This window comes from Amia ocellicauda, chromosome 7 (genome assembly GCF_036373705.1).
Source record: "Amia ocellicauda isolate fAmiCal2 chromosome 7, fAmiCal2.hap1, whole genome shotgun sequence".
Taxonomy (NCBI): domain Eukaryota; kingdom Metazoa; phylum Chordata; class Actinopteri; order Amiiformes; family Amiidae; genus Amia; species Amia ocellicauda.
Genome location: NC_089856.1, coordinates 40,430,955 through 40,449,307, shown reverse-complemented (window position 1 = coordinate 40,449,307; position 18,353 = coordinate 40,430,955). Strand labels below are relative to the sequence as shown.

At 41.7% G+C, this 18,353-nt stretch overlaps 1 long non-coding RNA gene across 1 annotated transcript; it reads right to left on the bottom strand.

Moving 5' to 3' along the window:
- Positions 1-4,087: 4,087 nt before the first annotated feature.
- Positions 4,088-13,611, bottom strand: LOC136753467 (uncharacterized). Its single transcript, XR_010817434.1, has 6 exons — positions 13,324-13,611; positions 13,085-13,188; positions 6,763-6,933; positions 6,531-6,678; positions 5,521-5,841; positions 4,088-5,018 (listed from the first exon to the last, which is right to left on the bottom strand). It is a non-coding gene; the product is annotated as an uncharacterized LOC136753467 (long non-coding RNA).
- Between the last annotated feature and the right edge of the window lie 4,742 nt (positions 13,612-18,353).

Sequence of the window (18,353 nt, the reverse complement as noted above, 5' to 3'; positions counted from 1 at the left end):
CTTGTCAACGCAGTGTGTGCACTCTTCTGTAGAGGAAGTATATATATCTGAAGTCCTTAACACAGATTTGCAGGCAAGACTGGAATTATCTTGCCTGCCAATCTGTTTAAGGACTAGAAAAAATACATGTATCTGTGTATGTATGTATAATGAGGCTTTTGTTTAAGACCAGATAATGTGGAAAGGATTGCCCCATATTAGTAATATTAAAGTATCAACTTCAATACCATTACACTTGGCGTAAAACATAGGCTTTAAATAAATATTATATTATACACACAAATTCCTTATTAGTGTGATGATGACTTGACTTGTGAATACACCTGCACTTACATTTTGTATCTGTCTGGACTGTTTAATATTTAGGGTATTAATAATAATATTTATTTATTTCTTGGCAGAAACCCTGATCCAGGGCGACTTAGTTTACACAGCATTACAAAAGTGCAGTAGTATAATCAATACAAAGCGATATTTAAGAATTACAAAAGTGCAGAGGTACAATTCATATAAAATAAAGCATACATCCTAGTTCAAAGAGGTAACAAGTGCAGACATGTTCAGTGAAGTCCTAGGTGTGTGCTGAAGGGAGCGGGCATAGGGGTAATCACAGTAATACTTCAGCAGTTCTAACAATGTATAAATAAGCAGGAGCGTAAGGCAGGATGGTTATATAAAATGCAAAATTACAAGAGTGCTGAACAGCTCAGGAGAATAAACTGCTATGTTATAGGTACAGTCTGAACAGATGTGTCTTGAGTAATCTCCGGAAGGTGGTCAGGGACTCTGATGTCCTGACCTCCGTGGGAAGGGAGCTGAGTAGCGGAGTATCATGTGCAGATCGGGGCAGAGAGAACACCGGATGAGCAGCCGAGTTCTGGATGAGCTGGAGCGGGCGGGTAGTAGTAGTAGGCAGGCCAGCCAGGAGGGAGCTGCAGTAATCCAGGTGGGAGAGAACCAGGGTCTGTTTATGCTTATAAATATACACCGCTGTGATGGAAGTTAGAAATCATTAGTTTAAAAGCTCTATGGCCAACACTGTGTGTTCATGGAGCAGGGAATCTTGACATTGTTCTTCTATTGATGAGTGTTTACACAACCAAAAATGTGTTTGTGTGGAGTCTGTCTCACTGAGTAGAAGGCAGTGGTTGAGAGCTGACTGGGGCTTTATTGTGTACTCTGGGGATGTCTGTGGGAACCTGGAGAACTGAATATTTGTAAGATTTATCAGTTTACTGTGTAGGGCCCTCTTATGCAAGTAGTAAGTGAAAGTGTCTGACCAAATAATATTGTCATTGTTATTTTCTATATAATAAGACATTTCTTCTCCTTAGCATGCTAAACCAGGTGTGGCCGATTGGTGACGTTCCAATCACAGCAACACCAACAGCTTTTTTTTTTTTTTTTTTTTTACTTAAAATGAAACTTACTGACTGCAAAGTGCTCAGTACTTCCTGTCTCTTGCCTCTTCCTGTTTAAATTCAATTAGAGCAAATATGTCACTCATGTGCTGTAAAGAGCTAGTAGCAAGATTACGGGACATAAAGCAGTGTACATCTGTGTGCGGCCTACGCTGTGCCTCAGTACTGTAACCCACATCACCTGATGTGCTTGTAATCTGTTTTCATTCTTCACATCCTTATGGATATTATAAGACGAATTTAGAAGTCCTACGCAGTCTCCTTTAAAGATGTCAGCCTATATTGTTGTGAGGGGCCTGTCTTGTCTGATGTCTCTCATAGCCGAGAACAGGGGCTGTAGTCTCAGTCCAGGCGCCTTGCTCATCTTCTAACTGGATTGGGACTACAGCCCCTGTTCTCTGCTGTGAGAGACCGCAGACAGTAGACCCATCAGGCATCGGCAGCACTGAGTGGTCACAGTCAGAGAGACAGGCAGATGTAACGCCACACTCTCTACACAACAGCAGGCTGACAAATTCAAAGTGACTGCATTGGTCTTCATATATATTGTAAAGCAAGGTTGCAAATGTGAACAATGAGTGCTGTTACACACTCTGTAAAAACAATCTCCTCTATTTGTTCTTTACTTTCCTTGACAGACTGTGTGAAATGTGCTGTTGGTATATATTTTGTTTTCATTATCGGTGTGTAGCTCGAAGAGGTGTCTGTGCCGATGTTGTGGGAGATGAGGTGAGAGCTCAGAAGGGATTGAGAGGGAGGGGATGGAGGACAGGCTAAATGGACCAAAAAGGGAACTTTCAATGCTCTTGACAGTTTGTTCTGCCCACAGCAACGCTCACAGAGAGACAGAGGGAAGTTCACAAATCTACTGTTGAAACTCGGGGTGGAAGTTACCTACCCATCTATGTGAAGCATTGGTGATGGCTTGGCTGGTTATCAGGCCAGCAGTTTAAAACACAGGCCCTATTCAGGGGAGCACTGACCTGCTGCCCCAGGGGTAAAAGTGGCCACAATGGAAAAAGTAAAATGGCCTTTTTTCCCCTTGCATTCACACAACCTCTGATTTTCTCCACCAGAAAACAGATGGTATTTTGCTCACTGCCCTTCTACAATGGTGCAGATGGCATTTTTTATTTTGCCTCCTCCTCCAGTGCGAGGAAGTAGTCAATCGCTGGGCTTACATAAGCCAAACTGCTTTCATATCCAGAACTAGTGATGCAGACTGAGTGAGCAGTGAAACTCCACATTGTTTTAATCAGGTTAGTACCCGGCAAGCCCTGGTAACTGTGGAACAAATTGGATTTTCATTAGCTAAAACGAGATTTACTCTGTATAATCAGGGCGTTGACAAAGCATGCATGCTGGCCTAGGAGGAGTGGGGTTTTGTTTTGGGGGCTGATTAAAAGTGGACGACAAAGCTGTAAATGACTTGTCATCTAGCTGTATTGCTTATTACCGTCCCCCCTGAGTGCAATACTCTTGCAATACCTCCCCCCCCCCCCAAACTTCCCAATGGAGAGAGGAATCCAGTGAAGAAATGTATAGGGAAAACTGCATGGTTGTAGGATATTTCTGTCCAAGCTCTCAGGGTGCTGGTTTGCAGAGAATGGGACTTGACTGGGCCCAGGGGCAGACTGTCCCAGAGTACCTTACTACTACCTGACGCTAAATGCCTCTTCCAGGATTACTATAATAGGATTTTGCAAAATAAATGACTTGAAAAAACAGGTATTTGTTTGTTTCAGCAGTAGATCAAATAATTAACCTGGTTTATTTTCAGCACTAATTTGTGGTAAAACAAACCAACTTGCCCAGTGATCAGCACTGCTTCTATGTTAAATAAAGCGCATTGTTTTGCTTGGATACTGTAGTGAGGGTTACCATGCTATGGCAGTGTGATGCACTGTTATGTCCTAGAGGAAGACAGAGGATTACTGGGCACCCATCGGGACACCTGAACACAGGTGTGCTGAAACATGAGGGAAGATGAAGCTTTAAAGCTGCAGGGAATGGGTTCGACAGCTTACATGAGAGAGCCTCAGTTGGTGATCAGGGTATTGCTGAGTTTGTAGCAGTTGTGAGCCAATAGATGCACTTTGCCTTATTTCTGTGTTGTAGCCTTTCATTGATAAATAACTCTGCTGACACCAATCTGACCCACCCCCCCCCCCCCCATCGTGTCTTTTGTGAAGAAGCTGAAAAAGCTGTCCCTTTAAGTCACTCTGCATTGAAAATACCTGTCCTGCTGCTTTGGGTATTATAGTCTGTGTCTCTTCAGGCAAGGCTGAAATCCTACTTAACATTAGAACTTCCCTCCAATGGGATTGGCTTTGATCCTATTATATAGCTAACTTTTGTCACAAGAGTTTCTTTTCTTTTCACCGGCTTTGAGATACTGCCATAGATGCACCTTGAAGATCGATCACAAAAAGGGCTTTGAAGATGGACTCTGTCTCATCTTTCCTTGTGACAATAAACTGAATGGAGAAAGCCTATGTAGACCCTATGATAAATATAGGTCTAGTAACTTCAGCTCTGTGAACGTAATGTATGAATTAGGGTCAGCTTTAGACACCTTGGTGGGTCATAGAGACTGTAAGGACAGCGGCTGTAGTTATTGACCACACCCCTTTAGTTAGAATCCCCAGAGAACAGACTTTCAGAAATCAGATTAAAGTAAGATTTACACATGTTATACATACACATACGCCCACACATGCATGAGAAAAGCAAGACAACCAACAACACAATTTCAATGATGCTGATGAAGACATGGTATTGAAACAGACTGTATGCTTGGTCTCTTTCTTTCATTCAGTCTTTCTGTCTTCCCTATTGTCCATCAAGTTTTTTATTTTTTATCCTGAATACCACAGTCCAGACTCCCTGTGCCTTCTGTCTGCGCTGCACTGAGCAGTGTGCTCCACAGGGTCCAGGTCCACGCAGAGAGGGAGAGCAGCTCCCTCCGCACGAGGAACTGGCACAGTGTGCATGCGATTTGTGGTAGGCAAGCAGTATCTCCACTGGTAGAGTTCAGCATCCCTTAATCAGTCATGGACACAGGGGGAAAAGGAAAGTTTCCATCCTGAAAGACTGTAATAGGACAATGACGCTCAGTGGTGTTGCATATTGTATCCCATTGCGTTGAGTTATGTTGCTTATGGCACATTCTCACAATGGCACCTACACAGCATTCCTGGCAGCTGTCATGCCGGAGTGGGGACCGGCACATTGTGAGCCGGCTGATAACGCACTGCCTGAGCAAAAACACACAGCTATGACATGGCTCTCTCTCCGCGATTCCTCCCAAACAGTGTCTGCAATTCAATAACTTTTAAAGCCTGAAAACGAAAACAAACTGAATGAAAACCCACGCCCGACAAGGGTTCTCTTCTGACCACACCAGCGAAGGCATATTTGCCCACAGAGGTGGTGTGAGTCACCGATCGGTAGATTTTCTGCAGAGTCGATCCTGATAAAGACAGTCTGAGTGCAGACAGAGGCATTTCTTCAGTCTTGCCAGAACCACAAACATTCTCCCATTTTTCTTCTGTTTTTTTTTCTTCCCTTGTCTCGATTTCAGTAAAGCAGATCCTGCTGTTTTTCATAAAATACAAATCATTTAAATAAGTTTAAGTATCTAATGATTTAATCTAATCCTAGATTACCCACCCCCACCCCCCGATCTTTTCCCCTGTGTGAATCCTATTCTTCCCTTTGTTGGTAACAAAGTCCTTCTGTTCAAGCCCAGATTCTGTATCCCAGAAAAGGTGTTTTACATTTCTGAACCTGACAGGCTGACCAGCAGAGAATCCATTCAGGTTAGTTTCGTTTCTGAACACCACTATAATCCTACAAACCATAAACATGCATACACACACACACACACTCAAACAAGGAAGTCATTTAAACCTAACCAACCAAAAACAATCCTCTTCCTCTTACTGAACTCCTTTAAACAACAAAAGACAATACTGTGCTGATGTGTGTGTGTGTGTGTGTGTGTGTGTGTGTATCTATCTCTATATCTGTATGTATGTGTATATATATATGTATGTGTATATATATGAGAGAGAAAAAAATATAAGTAATGTTATACCATTTTCCTTTTAGATTCCAGTAGAAATAGATATGCAAAAAGATTCTTCCCTTCCTTCAGCTGTGGGCTGATGTCGTTGAGCTCTGAGCAGCAGAATGTGAAACTGCTACCCTCACAGTCGAGGTTTTGTGAGTTGCCAGACGGGCAGACTTCCCAGGATTGGACACCCTGGCTCATGCTGTTTTCTAGGCCTCTTCTGCCACCTCGTGGAGAAGCCAGAGCAGTGCTGGAGTCATGTTTAGGTCTTCAGTGAACTGTTCCTGTGTGATGGATTTCACACTTGCAGCTTGGTCATCTGGTAGGGGAAGGGGGCATCTGAATCTAAAAAAAGGGGAAGAGAGAAAGATGTGGAGGGGGGGGGACTAGGATATCCCCAGACATGCAAAAAAATAAAATGTCTCATTCTCAAAAGATGGCTTGCGTTTTAATGTTACCGTGTCCGTTACCGTTTTGCTAGTTTGCATGCATCGTGAGTGAAAAACATTGGGAGCACCTGTATGTATTGAGAAAGGGGCCCTGTAGATGGAGGAGTGAGAGGAGCTGTGGAGGCAGCATCCCAGGGGGGGTTGCGGACGTGTTGCAGTGTTTATGGGACTTGGCACAGTGGGGTCAGAGTTTGCAGGGCAGGAAGTTGCAATGGAGTCTGTGGAGTCTCAACGGGATGTGAAGAGTGGAGAGGCGGTTCTGTTTATTGATGTACATATTTATTTTCATATCGCTTAAAAGTGATGTCTCCTATCATTAAGTTTCTCTGTTAGCTGTGAATGCTGAGGATAACTATTAAATAATCATGTGTATGCATTTGTGTGTGTGTGTGTGTGCATGTGTCCATTCATGCTCTCCATTCAAAACAATGCTATCTGGTCATTGCCCTCTCATTATTAAAGATTAATCATTAAGATCGCTTCTGAATGTTATGTTTTCAGAGGTTCTGAAGCCAGGAGGAAGATGAAATACATTTCAAAGATTCTAGCTGACTGAACTTGAGTTGAGACGGGGGGTGAGCAAACCTTTGACTGCTGGTTCACGGATTCCTTTCAGATCCAAAGTTTGCACACTCGCACTCTGTGAGAGTAGGGGGGGTTCTTTGCATGCGTGTCTGTGTATGATGTCCCCACAATGCCGCAATGTTTTGCTGGTGAGACTGATATTTGAAGCCTGTAAGTAATCAAATTTGCCGCCTAGGTTAGACACAATGGCAATATTCACCAGGCGATCACGGTGAAGGGGGAGCACGTTTACCTTCCGCTCTTAACAGTGTCTCGGCCAGATGTCGCCAGACATTACATAATTGGACCACTGCTGCCTGCAGAGTTGCTGCCCCGGCTGTTTTCCTCCATTGACAATAAAGAGCTGGGGAAAGTGTGGGTCATGGTTTTCACACTAGTGGGTTAACCTCCTCTCACGTTCCTCCTGGGGGAAAGAAATAAAGGGGTCAACTGCCGGTGGTATAAGACGAGTATAGTGTTACCTCATGGCCCTCTACATAGAAAATCAGAAATGCAGGCTGTCCTGGAGTGTCTTGTGGTCTGAACCAGTGACTCGTGTTTCTGCTTTCCAGGGTCAGGCTCTCTCTCTCTACCTCCCACCCTATTTATCCCCCTCAGTCCCTCCCCCTCTTTTCCCCTTTGTCTGTCCCCTTCCTTGTCCATCTCTCTCTCTTGGCTCCCCGCTGAGTGTAGTGGCAGTGAGTGTGCTCTGGCTTGCCCTGCACTGTGTGACAGCTCTGGGGGAGGAATACAGGCTGATGGGTGACACACTCCTGCCCTTGGGGGAGTGTGTGTGTGTGTGTGCGCGTGGTGTGTGATATTGGGCCTCTACAATGACCTTTTGGGAACCTTTGAAGATGACCTTTACCACAATGTCAGTGTGGCCTTACTGTCTGTGTCAGATGCAAGGTGGAGAGGGGTGGAAGGGGCAGATTAGGGAAAGCCGTCACCTATTGTTCAACATCCAAGACCTTCAAAGACCTGTTTAAAGTGGCCATGGAGTCTGGGCTGTAGATTAATTAGGCTAGAGCCAGGCAGACTGTAGTGGGGGGTGGGTGTGGGTGTGAGATTTTTTCCCCCCGTTTTTATAATTTTTCCATGTTGCCGTCTGCTTCATAACATTCAAAACTATTTTATATTCTTGGGTCACGTTTTCTTTCTCCCACATGCTATTGGGTCAAATTATACACTGATCAGCCATAACATTATGAGCACTGACAGGTGAAGTGAATAACACTGATAATGTCATTATCATGGCACCTGTCAGTGGGTGGGATATATTAGGCAGCAAGTGAACATTTTGTCCTCAAAGCCGATGTGTAAGAAGCAGGAAAAATGGGCAAGCGTAAGGATCTGAGCGACTTTGACAAGGGCCACATTGTGATGGCTAGACGACTGGGTCAGAGCATCTCCAAAACTGCCGCTCTTGTGGGGTGTTCCCGGTCTGCAGTGGTCAGTACCTATCAAAAGTGGTCCAAGGAAGGAAAAGCGGTGAACCGGCGACAGGGTCATGGGCAGCCAAGGCTCATTGACGCACGTGGGGAGCGAAGGCTGGCCCGTGTGGTCCGATCCAACAGACGAGCTACTGTAGCTCAAATTGCTGAAAAAGTGAATGCTGGTTCTGATAGAAAGGTGTCAGAACACACAGTGCATCGCAGTTTGTTGCGCATGGGGCTGCGTAGCCGCAGACCAGTCAGGGTGCCCATGCTGACCCCTGTCCACTGCCGAAAGCACCTACAATGGGCACGTGAGCATCAGAACTGGACCATGGAGCAATGGAAGAAGGTGGCCTGGTCTGATGAATCATGAGTTCAGGGTGTTGACTTGGCCTACAAATTCCCCAGATCTCAATCCAATTGAGCATCTGTGGGATGTGCTGGACAAACAAGTCCGATCCATGGAGGCCCCACCTCGCAACTTACAGGACTTTAAGTATCTGCTGCTAACGTCTTGGTGCCAGATACCACAGCACGCCTAATGTTATGGCTGATCGTTGTACATTTTCTTTTCTCAGCAAACTCCAGAGCTGATGTTCCTCTAATGAAAAATTCTGCACTGGTGATATTAGCTGGAATGGAGAAATATAAATACAGAAGGAGTTGCTGAGGACGAAGGGCATCACAGCAAGTCAAGCTCGATTTGTAGATATAGGCCTAATCATCAAACTGCATAATGTATTACTGTCCAGTGTGAGTCTGCCTGGAAAAATGTCAGATACATAATAATAAAATACAGTACCAACCCCACTGATTCTCACACAAAGGTTGACGGACGCATTCACTTGAACAGACTGATATTTTTGGTCACATTCTATTGTACTAGAACTGCATTATTGTCTCTGTATGCTGCAACATAGACTGGCTTCCTGGAGAGAGAAAAGGAAAAAGAAAGAAAGAGAGCGTGAAAGAGGAATGGGATTGGAGCCACAGTATTAGCCACCAGCACTGAATCAGTGTGGCGGGAGATTTCTCTTGTGTGACCAAACCTGCTCACGCGGGTGGAAGAGGTGCCCTGAGGGAAATCAGGAAAAATCTAACACTGACCTCTAATTTGTCAGCATGCTGCCTAAGGGCTTATGAATCTCTTAAGTTTATGCATGTCTAAAATAAAATTGTAAAGATGACAGTTTACACCATCTGCCTCGAAACACTGAGATTTACCCTTCCTAGTATCCACTGAGTTATTTACCTTGCGGTGCCTGTGGGGAACTCCTTCCACCCACAACAGTGTTTAGATTCTTCAGAGACTGATGGTAGGATGTGGTGAGGGGAGAGGAGGACAGAGGTGGGGATTAACCAAATTGGTTGGAATGCCAATATTTCGATGAAACTGCATTGCTAAAGGTACAGTATCTCAGTATCTGAGAATCTCAAACTGCACTGTCAGGTGAATCCAGTAATTATATTGACAGTATCACTGGGTCAGCAACCCAGAGAAGACCTGGCTGTTGTCATCCATTTGGAAGAATGAGTTTCTCTTCTGACATCATCACTGTTGGAGAGGGAGTGTTTCCCTGTCAAAGAAGGCACGCACTGGGCAACAGTGTGCAAGGTACTCCAGTAAATCCCAGCTGTATAAATGGGTATGTAAAAGTAATGCAATACATTTTAACAATTGTAAGTTGTCCTAGATAAAGGCGTCTGTTAAGAAATGTAATAATGCCCTGAGACTGTGGCAATGTACTGATTTGTTGTATGTACAGTACACTTCATGTTGGTGCTTTTAAAATGAGTTCTGTACTACCAAATAGCCTCAGTAATTTGAACGCTTGCATTTTTCCTGCATGAGGGAGCCCTCTTGTGCTCAAGTAGTATAATGGCCATATACTTTCCCCCTCACTAGAGAGGATTTGGAAGGGCCATTTAACACCAGCCCTGGTGTTCAGTACTGCTCAGGAATGGAGAATCCCCACCACCCTATCCTCAGCATACTGCACAACAATCTGTCATCTGCATGTGGTTGCAATTGGTACTCATAGGGATGTAATCAAAACAAATTAAATCCTCCTGATGGTCTGATTTGTTAACTAAGGAAGTAAGGTGCTCACTTTTGTTACTCACAGTGGTGACCAACCTGGAATATATGTAGAGAATGACACCTTGAGGAAGAAGCTGCACAGAAGGCTTATTGAAAGAGATAAATTTAAAGCCAGTTCCCCCTTAGACCACCTTTAGGAGGCCATTCGACCCATCATGCTCATTTGGTGTCCATTAATAAGTGACCAAAGGATCCTATCCAGTCTATTTTTAAATGTTCCCGAATTTTCAGCTTCAACCACATTGCTGGAGAGTTTGTTCCAGATTGCGACTACTCTCTGTGTGAAGAAGTGTCTCCCGTTTTCCATCTTGAATGCCTTGAAGCCCAATTTCCATGCGTGTCCCTGCTGATCTGGAAAAGCTCCTCTGGTTTGATGTGGTCGATACCTTGCATGATTTTGAAGACTTTATTCAAATACCCACAGTGTCCTCTGTTCCAGGGTGAAAAGGTTCAGTTCTCAGTAGGACATTCCCTTCAGACCTGGAATAAGTCTGGTTGCTCTCCTCTGAACTGCCTCTAGAGCAGCGATATCTTTCTTGAAGTGTGGAGCCTAGAACTGTACACAGTATCCAGATGAGCTCTAACTAGTGCATTGTACAGTCTGAACATCACTGCCCTTGTTCTCAATTCTACACTTTTGACAATATACCCTAGCATTCTGTTTGCCTTTTTTATTGCTTCCCCATATTGTTTGGATGGAGAAAGCGAGGAGTCCACGTAGACTCCTCGATCGTTCTCATGCGTTACTTCATCTAGTTGTGCAGTCGCCCTGGCTAAGGGCATGTCACCCTGGCTAAGGGCGTTTGCCAAGAAATAAAAATAGATCTATTCCTCCCATAGTGTAATTATAGTGGACATTTTTGTTACCAGCATGTATTACCTTGCACTTATCCACATTGAAATTCATCTGCTAGGTGTTGGCCCACAACCGAATATTATCCAAGTCCCTTTAAATAACCTGTGCTGCCGAGATTGTATCTGCTGAGCCACCTATTTTAGTATCATCTGATACAGATTGTTGGTTTAGTCCTGAGGGTACCTTGACTGCAAGACTGCTCCCTGCCTGGGAAGGTTCAGCATTTAGTATATCTGGGAGCTCTAGTTGCCTTACCGAGGGGTGCATAGCCCTGTTCCTGGACAGTGATGGCATCTTGTGCTTTGCGTCACTATTTGCTTAATTAGGATTAGGATGATGTAACTTGTTTTTCGCCTCTCTGGGACTCCTTGACCATTTCAATGACCCATATATATCCTATAGGACCAGGGTGTTTAAATCTAATCTATTGATGTTTCTGTCAAAGATAGTTAAAGTAAAGTAATAGTAATAATATCAGTAATAATACAGTGTAGTGACAATAAGAAATTAAGGTAAATGTTTATAAAGGTTGCAGTTCCAGCTCAGTGATTAAATCTGGCCTCTTAAGATTCCCTGACACACACCCCCCTCCCAAAAAACCGTGGTGCATATTGTTCAGGGCATAATGTGCCTCTCGGGACCAATAAGGAAACGTGGCCTGCTCAGTCCAGGTAAACATTTCAATTCAGTGCCTCCAGAAGGATTTAATGTTCCTCTAGGTCTAGGAGTTGTTCCCCCCCACCTTGCAGAATGTACAGTGTGCGAGCAGCCACATGAGTAACATTTTCCCTCTCAAGTTTAAATGTTCGGGTTCATTTTTCTAAAAATAGCTGTGCTTTTTATGAGCACCACTTTTTCCAGCAATATTCCCATGAAAACCTTTTCTGTTACCTGTGCAAACTCTCTAACACAGCGGGTGCTGTGCACAACAGATAAACCCGATCAAGAAAAGTGACATGTTTTGAAGCATTAATAAGAAGTGCCCATCCATCGTTGTGAAAAGCCATGCAAATCCAATGACATTAACATATCCTGTCATTGAACCAATCCAGTTCTCCTGGGTTATACACAGTGATTGTGGTGGTTCACATATTAGTTGCTTAAATGCGTCTTTCAACTGCATGAGTGCAGATACCCACATTTTCTGTGCGAATCTTCGACAAGTATACTGTGTGTGTGGCTGCTGTGTATTTCTATTGCTCAGTTTTTCCATGATAAACTAAACATCTCATCATTGATATACATTTGTACCCATGCACTTGCATACAGTATATTCTCCAAAAAACTAGTATTTAGGCAAACATTTTAATCTATTCAAGATCTTCATCAGGTTTGGCCTGACGATGTTGAAACTTTGATCCGTTTGCACCTAAATAAAATAGTTTGTAGCATATATGCAGTGAGTACTAATGTACGTACTGTATAAGCTATATCCTTAACACAGCACCTTATAAGATTATGGTCTATAATCCTTTGACTAAAAATCTCCCTATTCCTGCAAACGCTCTGAGCTTTTGCTGCTGCCCCTGTACTTACAAATAATATTAGCACTGTGTGCCTGTGCCTTTTGAAAAAGGCCTGCGAGTCTGTAATTTAAACATCATTGTAAGTGTTATTTCAGTGGCTCACTTTCATTGCAAAAAAGGAAACACTCCACTCTCCTTAATGAGGCAGAATGAGTCAGTTTAACCATCCATATGTAGAAAAAGAGAGTAAACCCATTAGGTTTTATTTTATTTCATCTGCATTAAAACTAGCCTTTGTACACCAGAGACTGGCCTTGTGCGAATTGCTATTTCTGTGTGTATTAGCGAATGTTCATAAAACTCCTGAATCTTTGCCAGTAATTATTTGACGTCTAATTCAACCATAAAAGCTTTGCAGAGCCAGTGGCCATGAATAGGGTCCTGCATTTTATGTGACCAACTTTCTAAGGCTGAACTTCATTCCTCCCAGCACAATGTAGTTTTGCTTAATAATTGAACCACTTATTGATTGAATCTACCAATTCCTTTAATTATCTCAAATAGTAGAGAAAAAAAAGCACAATACACTTGGTATTCTGATTAATACAATTCCTCATACACCCTTTTTACACAGGCTTAGTTTCACCAAACACTGTAGTGTTTAACGACCTTCAGAGATTGCATGCAGATGTGCAAAGTTTAAAATCTTAACTCACCCCGATTGTGATGGAGGGCAAGGGACTGGTGGATCCGATTCAGTAGTTTGAAAGCCATGAAGTGAGAGTCCATCAAACATACTAGAGTTGAAGCATTAACATACCTAGCAATGGCACAAGAGGTACACAATATATATTATACAGCAAGTGTATAGTTTGGGTGTGGAAACCCTCCTAGTATATAGTTTTATTCCCCAATTTTACACAAAAGGCTAAAAGATATATTTGTTGGCCGTTACCATTTCTGTAGATGCGGAAAAGGGTTTCTTCATGGTCAGCTTCTTACAAGAACAGCATCAACCCATGTGTAATGAAGCACTGCCAAGGAGGGGAACCCAGGTGCGGAGAGAGAGGTAGTCCAGGAGAGGCTGGGGTCAATCCCAACAAATGGTGACGTCCAGTAGAATCCAGAAGGTGTTGTCATTAAGGCAAACAGACTAGTAAGGACAATCCAGGAATCACTGGTCAAAAGTACAGGGGAGGCTGAAGGCAGGGAACCACAACCACACAGGCAACTGCTTAGACATGTAATGGTGAAGTTGACAAGACTTATCAAAGATAGGGAGTCACAGAGGGGTTTATATGTGGAGCAGAAGAGAGCAGCGAGGCATGATGAAGAGTGCTGCTCCAATGGGAGCTGAGGATGACTGAACAAGTGCACAAGGTGTTGAGGATTGTTGATTGGGTAATTGCAGTGATTGAGTGAGCCAGGGTTAGAATTCAGGTGACGACCTCTGGTGGTGAACTTGGGAATTACGGGATGTGTGACACCATGTAAGGCAGGATGAACCAACTGAAAACACTTCAATTTAATAGCAAAATGTAATGCACAGGATATTTCTTTCATGAAACTGCAAGTGACAATGTGCTGCTTGTGAACAACCTTTCATTATTATTATTATTATTATTGTTATTATTATGTTTGTAATATATGTTACAGCATTGATGTTAAGATTTCAGTATTTTATATCAATTATTCCATTATTGCTTTGTTGACAAATTATGTGTTCTTACTAGTAAACTAAAACATTTACATGTATTTGTTCCAGCAAATAAATATTGAAGCGGCATTAGGAATAAAGCAATGCATGACTAAATAGCCTATGCCGCCTAATCAATACGCCAATGTGCGTTAATACAATGACTAATTGAGATGATTAACCCTTTGAAGGCCGAGCCCGAAATAGTCGGACTCAAGAATCTTTACCTCAGGGCCGATATCGAAATATTCTGTATATGCCTTTTCATAGCTCTGACTGTTGTTTTCTTCAAATTGCATTATTTAAAATGTAAAACCATCACATGAACTGATGGAAAGTCTAGGTAAACTTAAAACTTTTAAAAACGCCCACATGTAATTTCGCCATTTCGACTCTTCTTGCTCTTTACCATGCTGCGCTCCATGACCCCAAGCTGTATCGGTATAAGGAATTGGTATGTGACATTTTTAAAAGTGTGATACCATAACCATGGCTGTACCTTCATTACTAAGGAAGCTAACGCCAATTAACACTCGGATAATTATATTTTCTTCGATTGACTTACCATTGGAAAAAAAAAGAAAGAAACTGTGCTCGAAAACATTAAAAAAGCTCAAATTTCCATTACAATTAAAGATAATTGAATGAAACTTTCAGCAAAACCAGACTAAAGCATCTTAAAAAGAATGAGCGACTAAACCTTTTGGTAGACAGTGGAGTTTAATTGATTAATTGACTAATTACAAATGCTCTAAATTCAATAATAATGAAGGATATGTCTTAGAAATGACAAATGGATGATATTACTAATATATCGTTCTTAATAAAGTAATAGACTTCTGTAAGGTTAATTAGAGTTAAGTATATTAATGAGGCATTATATGGAATAAAAACACTAATAAACCCAAGCCATAAATGCCAGAGAAGAGTAAGAATTGCATTTGACTTCCAGCAACAGTGAGCACAAGACATTTATTTTACAAACACAACTTTAGTCAATCAGATCGTGCCATTTATTGACAAGGCAAAACTTTAGTAAAATATTTATTATTATTATTATTATTATTATTATTATTATTATTATTATTATTAGTAGTAGTATTAATAATAATAATAATAATATAATAACTGACAATTACTATTACATAAAATTTAAAAACTGCAATGAAAATGCAATGTCTATAAACATTTCTCAATTATCTGAGGTGAAAGAATTGAACTTCAGTGTAGTGGGACAGTTCAACCATTGATGGCCATTTTCACAGATGTTTCGACGTCCTGTTTTGAAATAACTACTTTCCAAACACTTCATCACGAAACTTAGTAAGTATTTATATAACAAATAATATTAACGTCTGTTTACCTCTTTAATCGCACAGATTGTAGGAAACGTCTGTTTGACTATGTACAATTGATTTTCTGTATACAACGATCATTTTGAGCTCTTGGTACGATATTATGATATTTCCAGGTTGCTGATATTTTGAATGCCGACTATTTGAGATTAATATGGAGTCGAGATATTATTAATCAATAGTGGTTTAATGAAGCAGACTACTTGGCCGCCTGGCGCTGGGAGGAATGAAGACACTTGGTAGCGTTGGGCAGAAGTGCGACTGCTTTAGTGGATTAAAGTAGATGCTTATTAATACAGCAGCTCTAGCTTGTAATACTTAAACAGTGCACATGTAGGTTGTTGTTTGTGTGCGTTGATGTGGATGGGATGGCTTTTATATCAGGCTTTTTAAAACGTATGTACTTATATACAATGCATCCAACCAAGTTATTTCATTTTTTTTCCTCACAAACTATATATTTTCCCTAGAATGACCTCTAGTGTCAGAAATGGGTATTGATTTCCATACATTCCCAAGTGTCCCTGACACAAGCTGTGAGTGGTCAGTGAGTATTCCCAGTGAAGCATCCATTGTGCAGTGTACAGTGAAGGTGCCTTGGGTTTTAATCTGTGGCAGTTTGGAGACAGACGGAGAGAGATTATAAATCAAAGGTTGAGTTTATATCTTACAAAGCATGCATTTCGGGGTGAACTGTGGCCTATTGTCTTTCATTGAGCTCATTTTAAAAACCCCAGTGACTAGCTAGAAAAAGACGATGTTCTATTGTTCACATTCAAGATATTGCCACAAGAGGGCGTGAGTGTCCCATTTTTGACAGATTTTTAAATATATATATATATATATATCATCATCATAATCTGCCTATACTGATTCACTGCTGGATATATGTGTGTGCGTGTGTATACATATACACACACACACACACAGTACTATGCAAAAGTTTTAGGCAGGTGTGAAAAATGCTGTAAAGTAAGAATGCTTTCAAAAATAGACGTTAATGGATTATATTTATCAATTAACTAAATGTAAAGTAAGTGAACAGAAGAAAAATCTACATCAAATCTATATTTGGTGTGACCACCCTTTGCCTTCAAAACAGCATCAATTCTTCTAGGTACACTTGCACACAGTTCTTGAAGGAACTCAGCAGGTAGGTTGGCCCAAACATCTTGGAGAACTAACCACAGTTCTTCTGTGGATTTAGGCAGCCTCTGTTGCTTCTCTCTCTTCATGTAATCCCAGACAGACTCGATGATGATGAGATCAGGGCTCTGTGAGGGCCATACCATCACTTCCAGGACTCCTTGTTCTTCTTTACGCTGAAGATAGTTCTTAATTACTTTTGCTGTGTGGGGTTGTTGTCATGCTGCAGAATACATTTGGGGTCAATCAGATGCCTCCCTGATGGTATTGCATGATGGATAAGTATCTGCCTCTACTTCTCAGCACTGAGGAGAACATTCATTCTGACCAAATCCCCAACTCCGTTTGCAGAAATGCAGCCCCAAACTTGCAAGGAAGCTCCACCATGCTTCACTGTTGCCTGCAGACACTCATTTGTGTACCGCTCTCCAGCCCTTTGGCGAACAAACTGGCTTATATTTCAAATTTGGACTCATCAGTCCAGAGCACCTGCTACCATTTTTCTGCACCCAAGTTCCTGTGTTTCCGTGCATAGTTGAGTCGCTTGGCCTTGTTGCCATGTCGGAGGTATGGTCTTCCATGAAGGCCACTTCTGACCAGACTTCAACCTGTGTTGAGCCTACATATTGAATTGATGATCATTAGCACCCGTTTGATATAATTGTTGAATCATACACCTGACTTTGTGCAAGAATTGATGCTGTTTTGAAGGGTGGTCACAACAAATATGGATTTGATTTAGATTTCTCTTCTGTTCACTCACTTTGCATTTAGTTAATTGATAAATATAATCTATTAACATGTTTATTTTCGAAAGCATTCTTACTTTACAGCATTTTTTCACACCTGCCTAAAACTTTTGCAAAGTACTGTATAAACACTAGAAATCAAGAAAACTGGGTTTAAAGTGATCCTGAGTAAACCCAAAGTCATGTTTAACAGCTACATTAAATCTAGGATATTTCAAGTAGATACTTGCAATAGTCCAAAGTCCAAGTTAGGCATAACAACAGATCAGCACAGATGGAGATATTATGGAATAACAAGGAGCAGTTACTGACTGACCGCTCCTTGTTATTCCATAATATTCAATAATTCCATAATGTTAAAATGTCCATGGGGTGCACATTGCAAGAACAGAACAATGGTGGACAAAGAAAGGTATTGAATGAATCCCAAGAGATGACAAAAGACCTTGAAGATGAGCACAGAAAAGATAGGAAGATAAAAAATTTACTGGAGTAATCTAGGTAAAGGACCTTGCTCAAGGGTACAACAGCAGTGAGTCGGAGTGAGAAAAGGCCAGAGGAACAAAAGGGGCCACCCCTGCCCCCCCCTGCACGTCCCTGGTAATCACCACCACACAACAATCATGTACAGATGTATGATTATTGTGTTATGTTCTATGATGCATGTTACCATTAAGAGATGACTGTTGTTAATATTCCACGAATGTAAAAAATACGTGTGGTTCTTCTATACATTGCCGAGTTTGATTCGGGACAACACATTTTGTATTTCTTTGAACATATATGTACTGTGTTGGAATAATATGAGAGGCCAAGGCTGTGCAAAAAGCTAGGCCGAATGTGTCATTGTTATTTAACATACAGTGAGGGGAAAAAAGTATTTGATCCCCTGCTGATTTTGTACGTTTGCCCACTGACAAAGAAATGATCAGTCTATGATTTTAACAAAAAAATCCAGAAAAAACACATTTCAAAAAAGTTATAAATTGATTTGCATGTTAATGAGGGAAATAAGTATTTGACCCCTTCGACTTAGTAC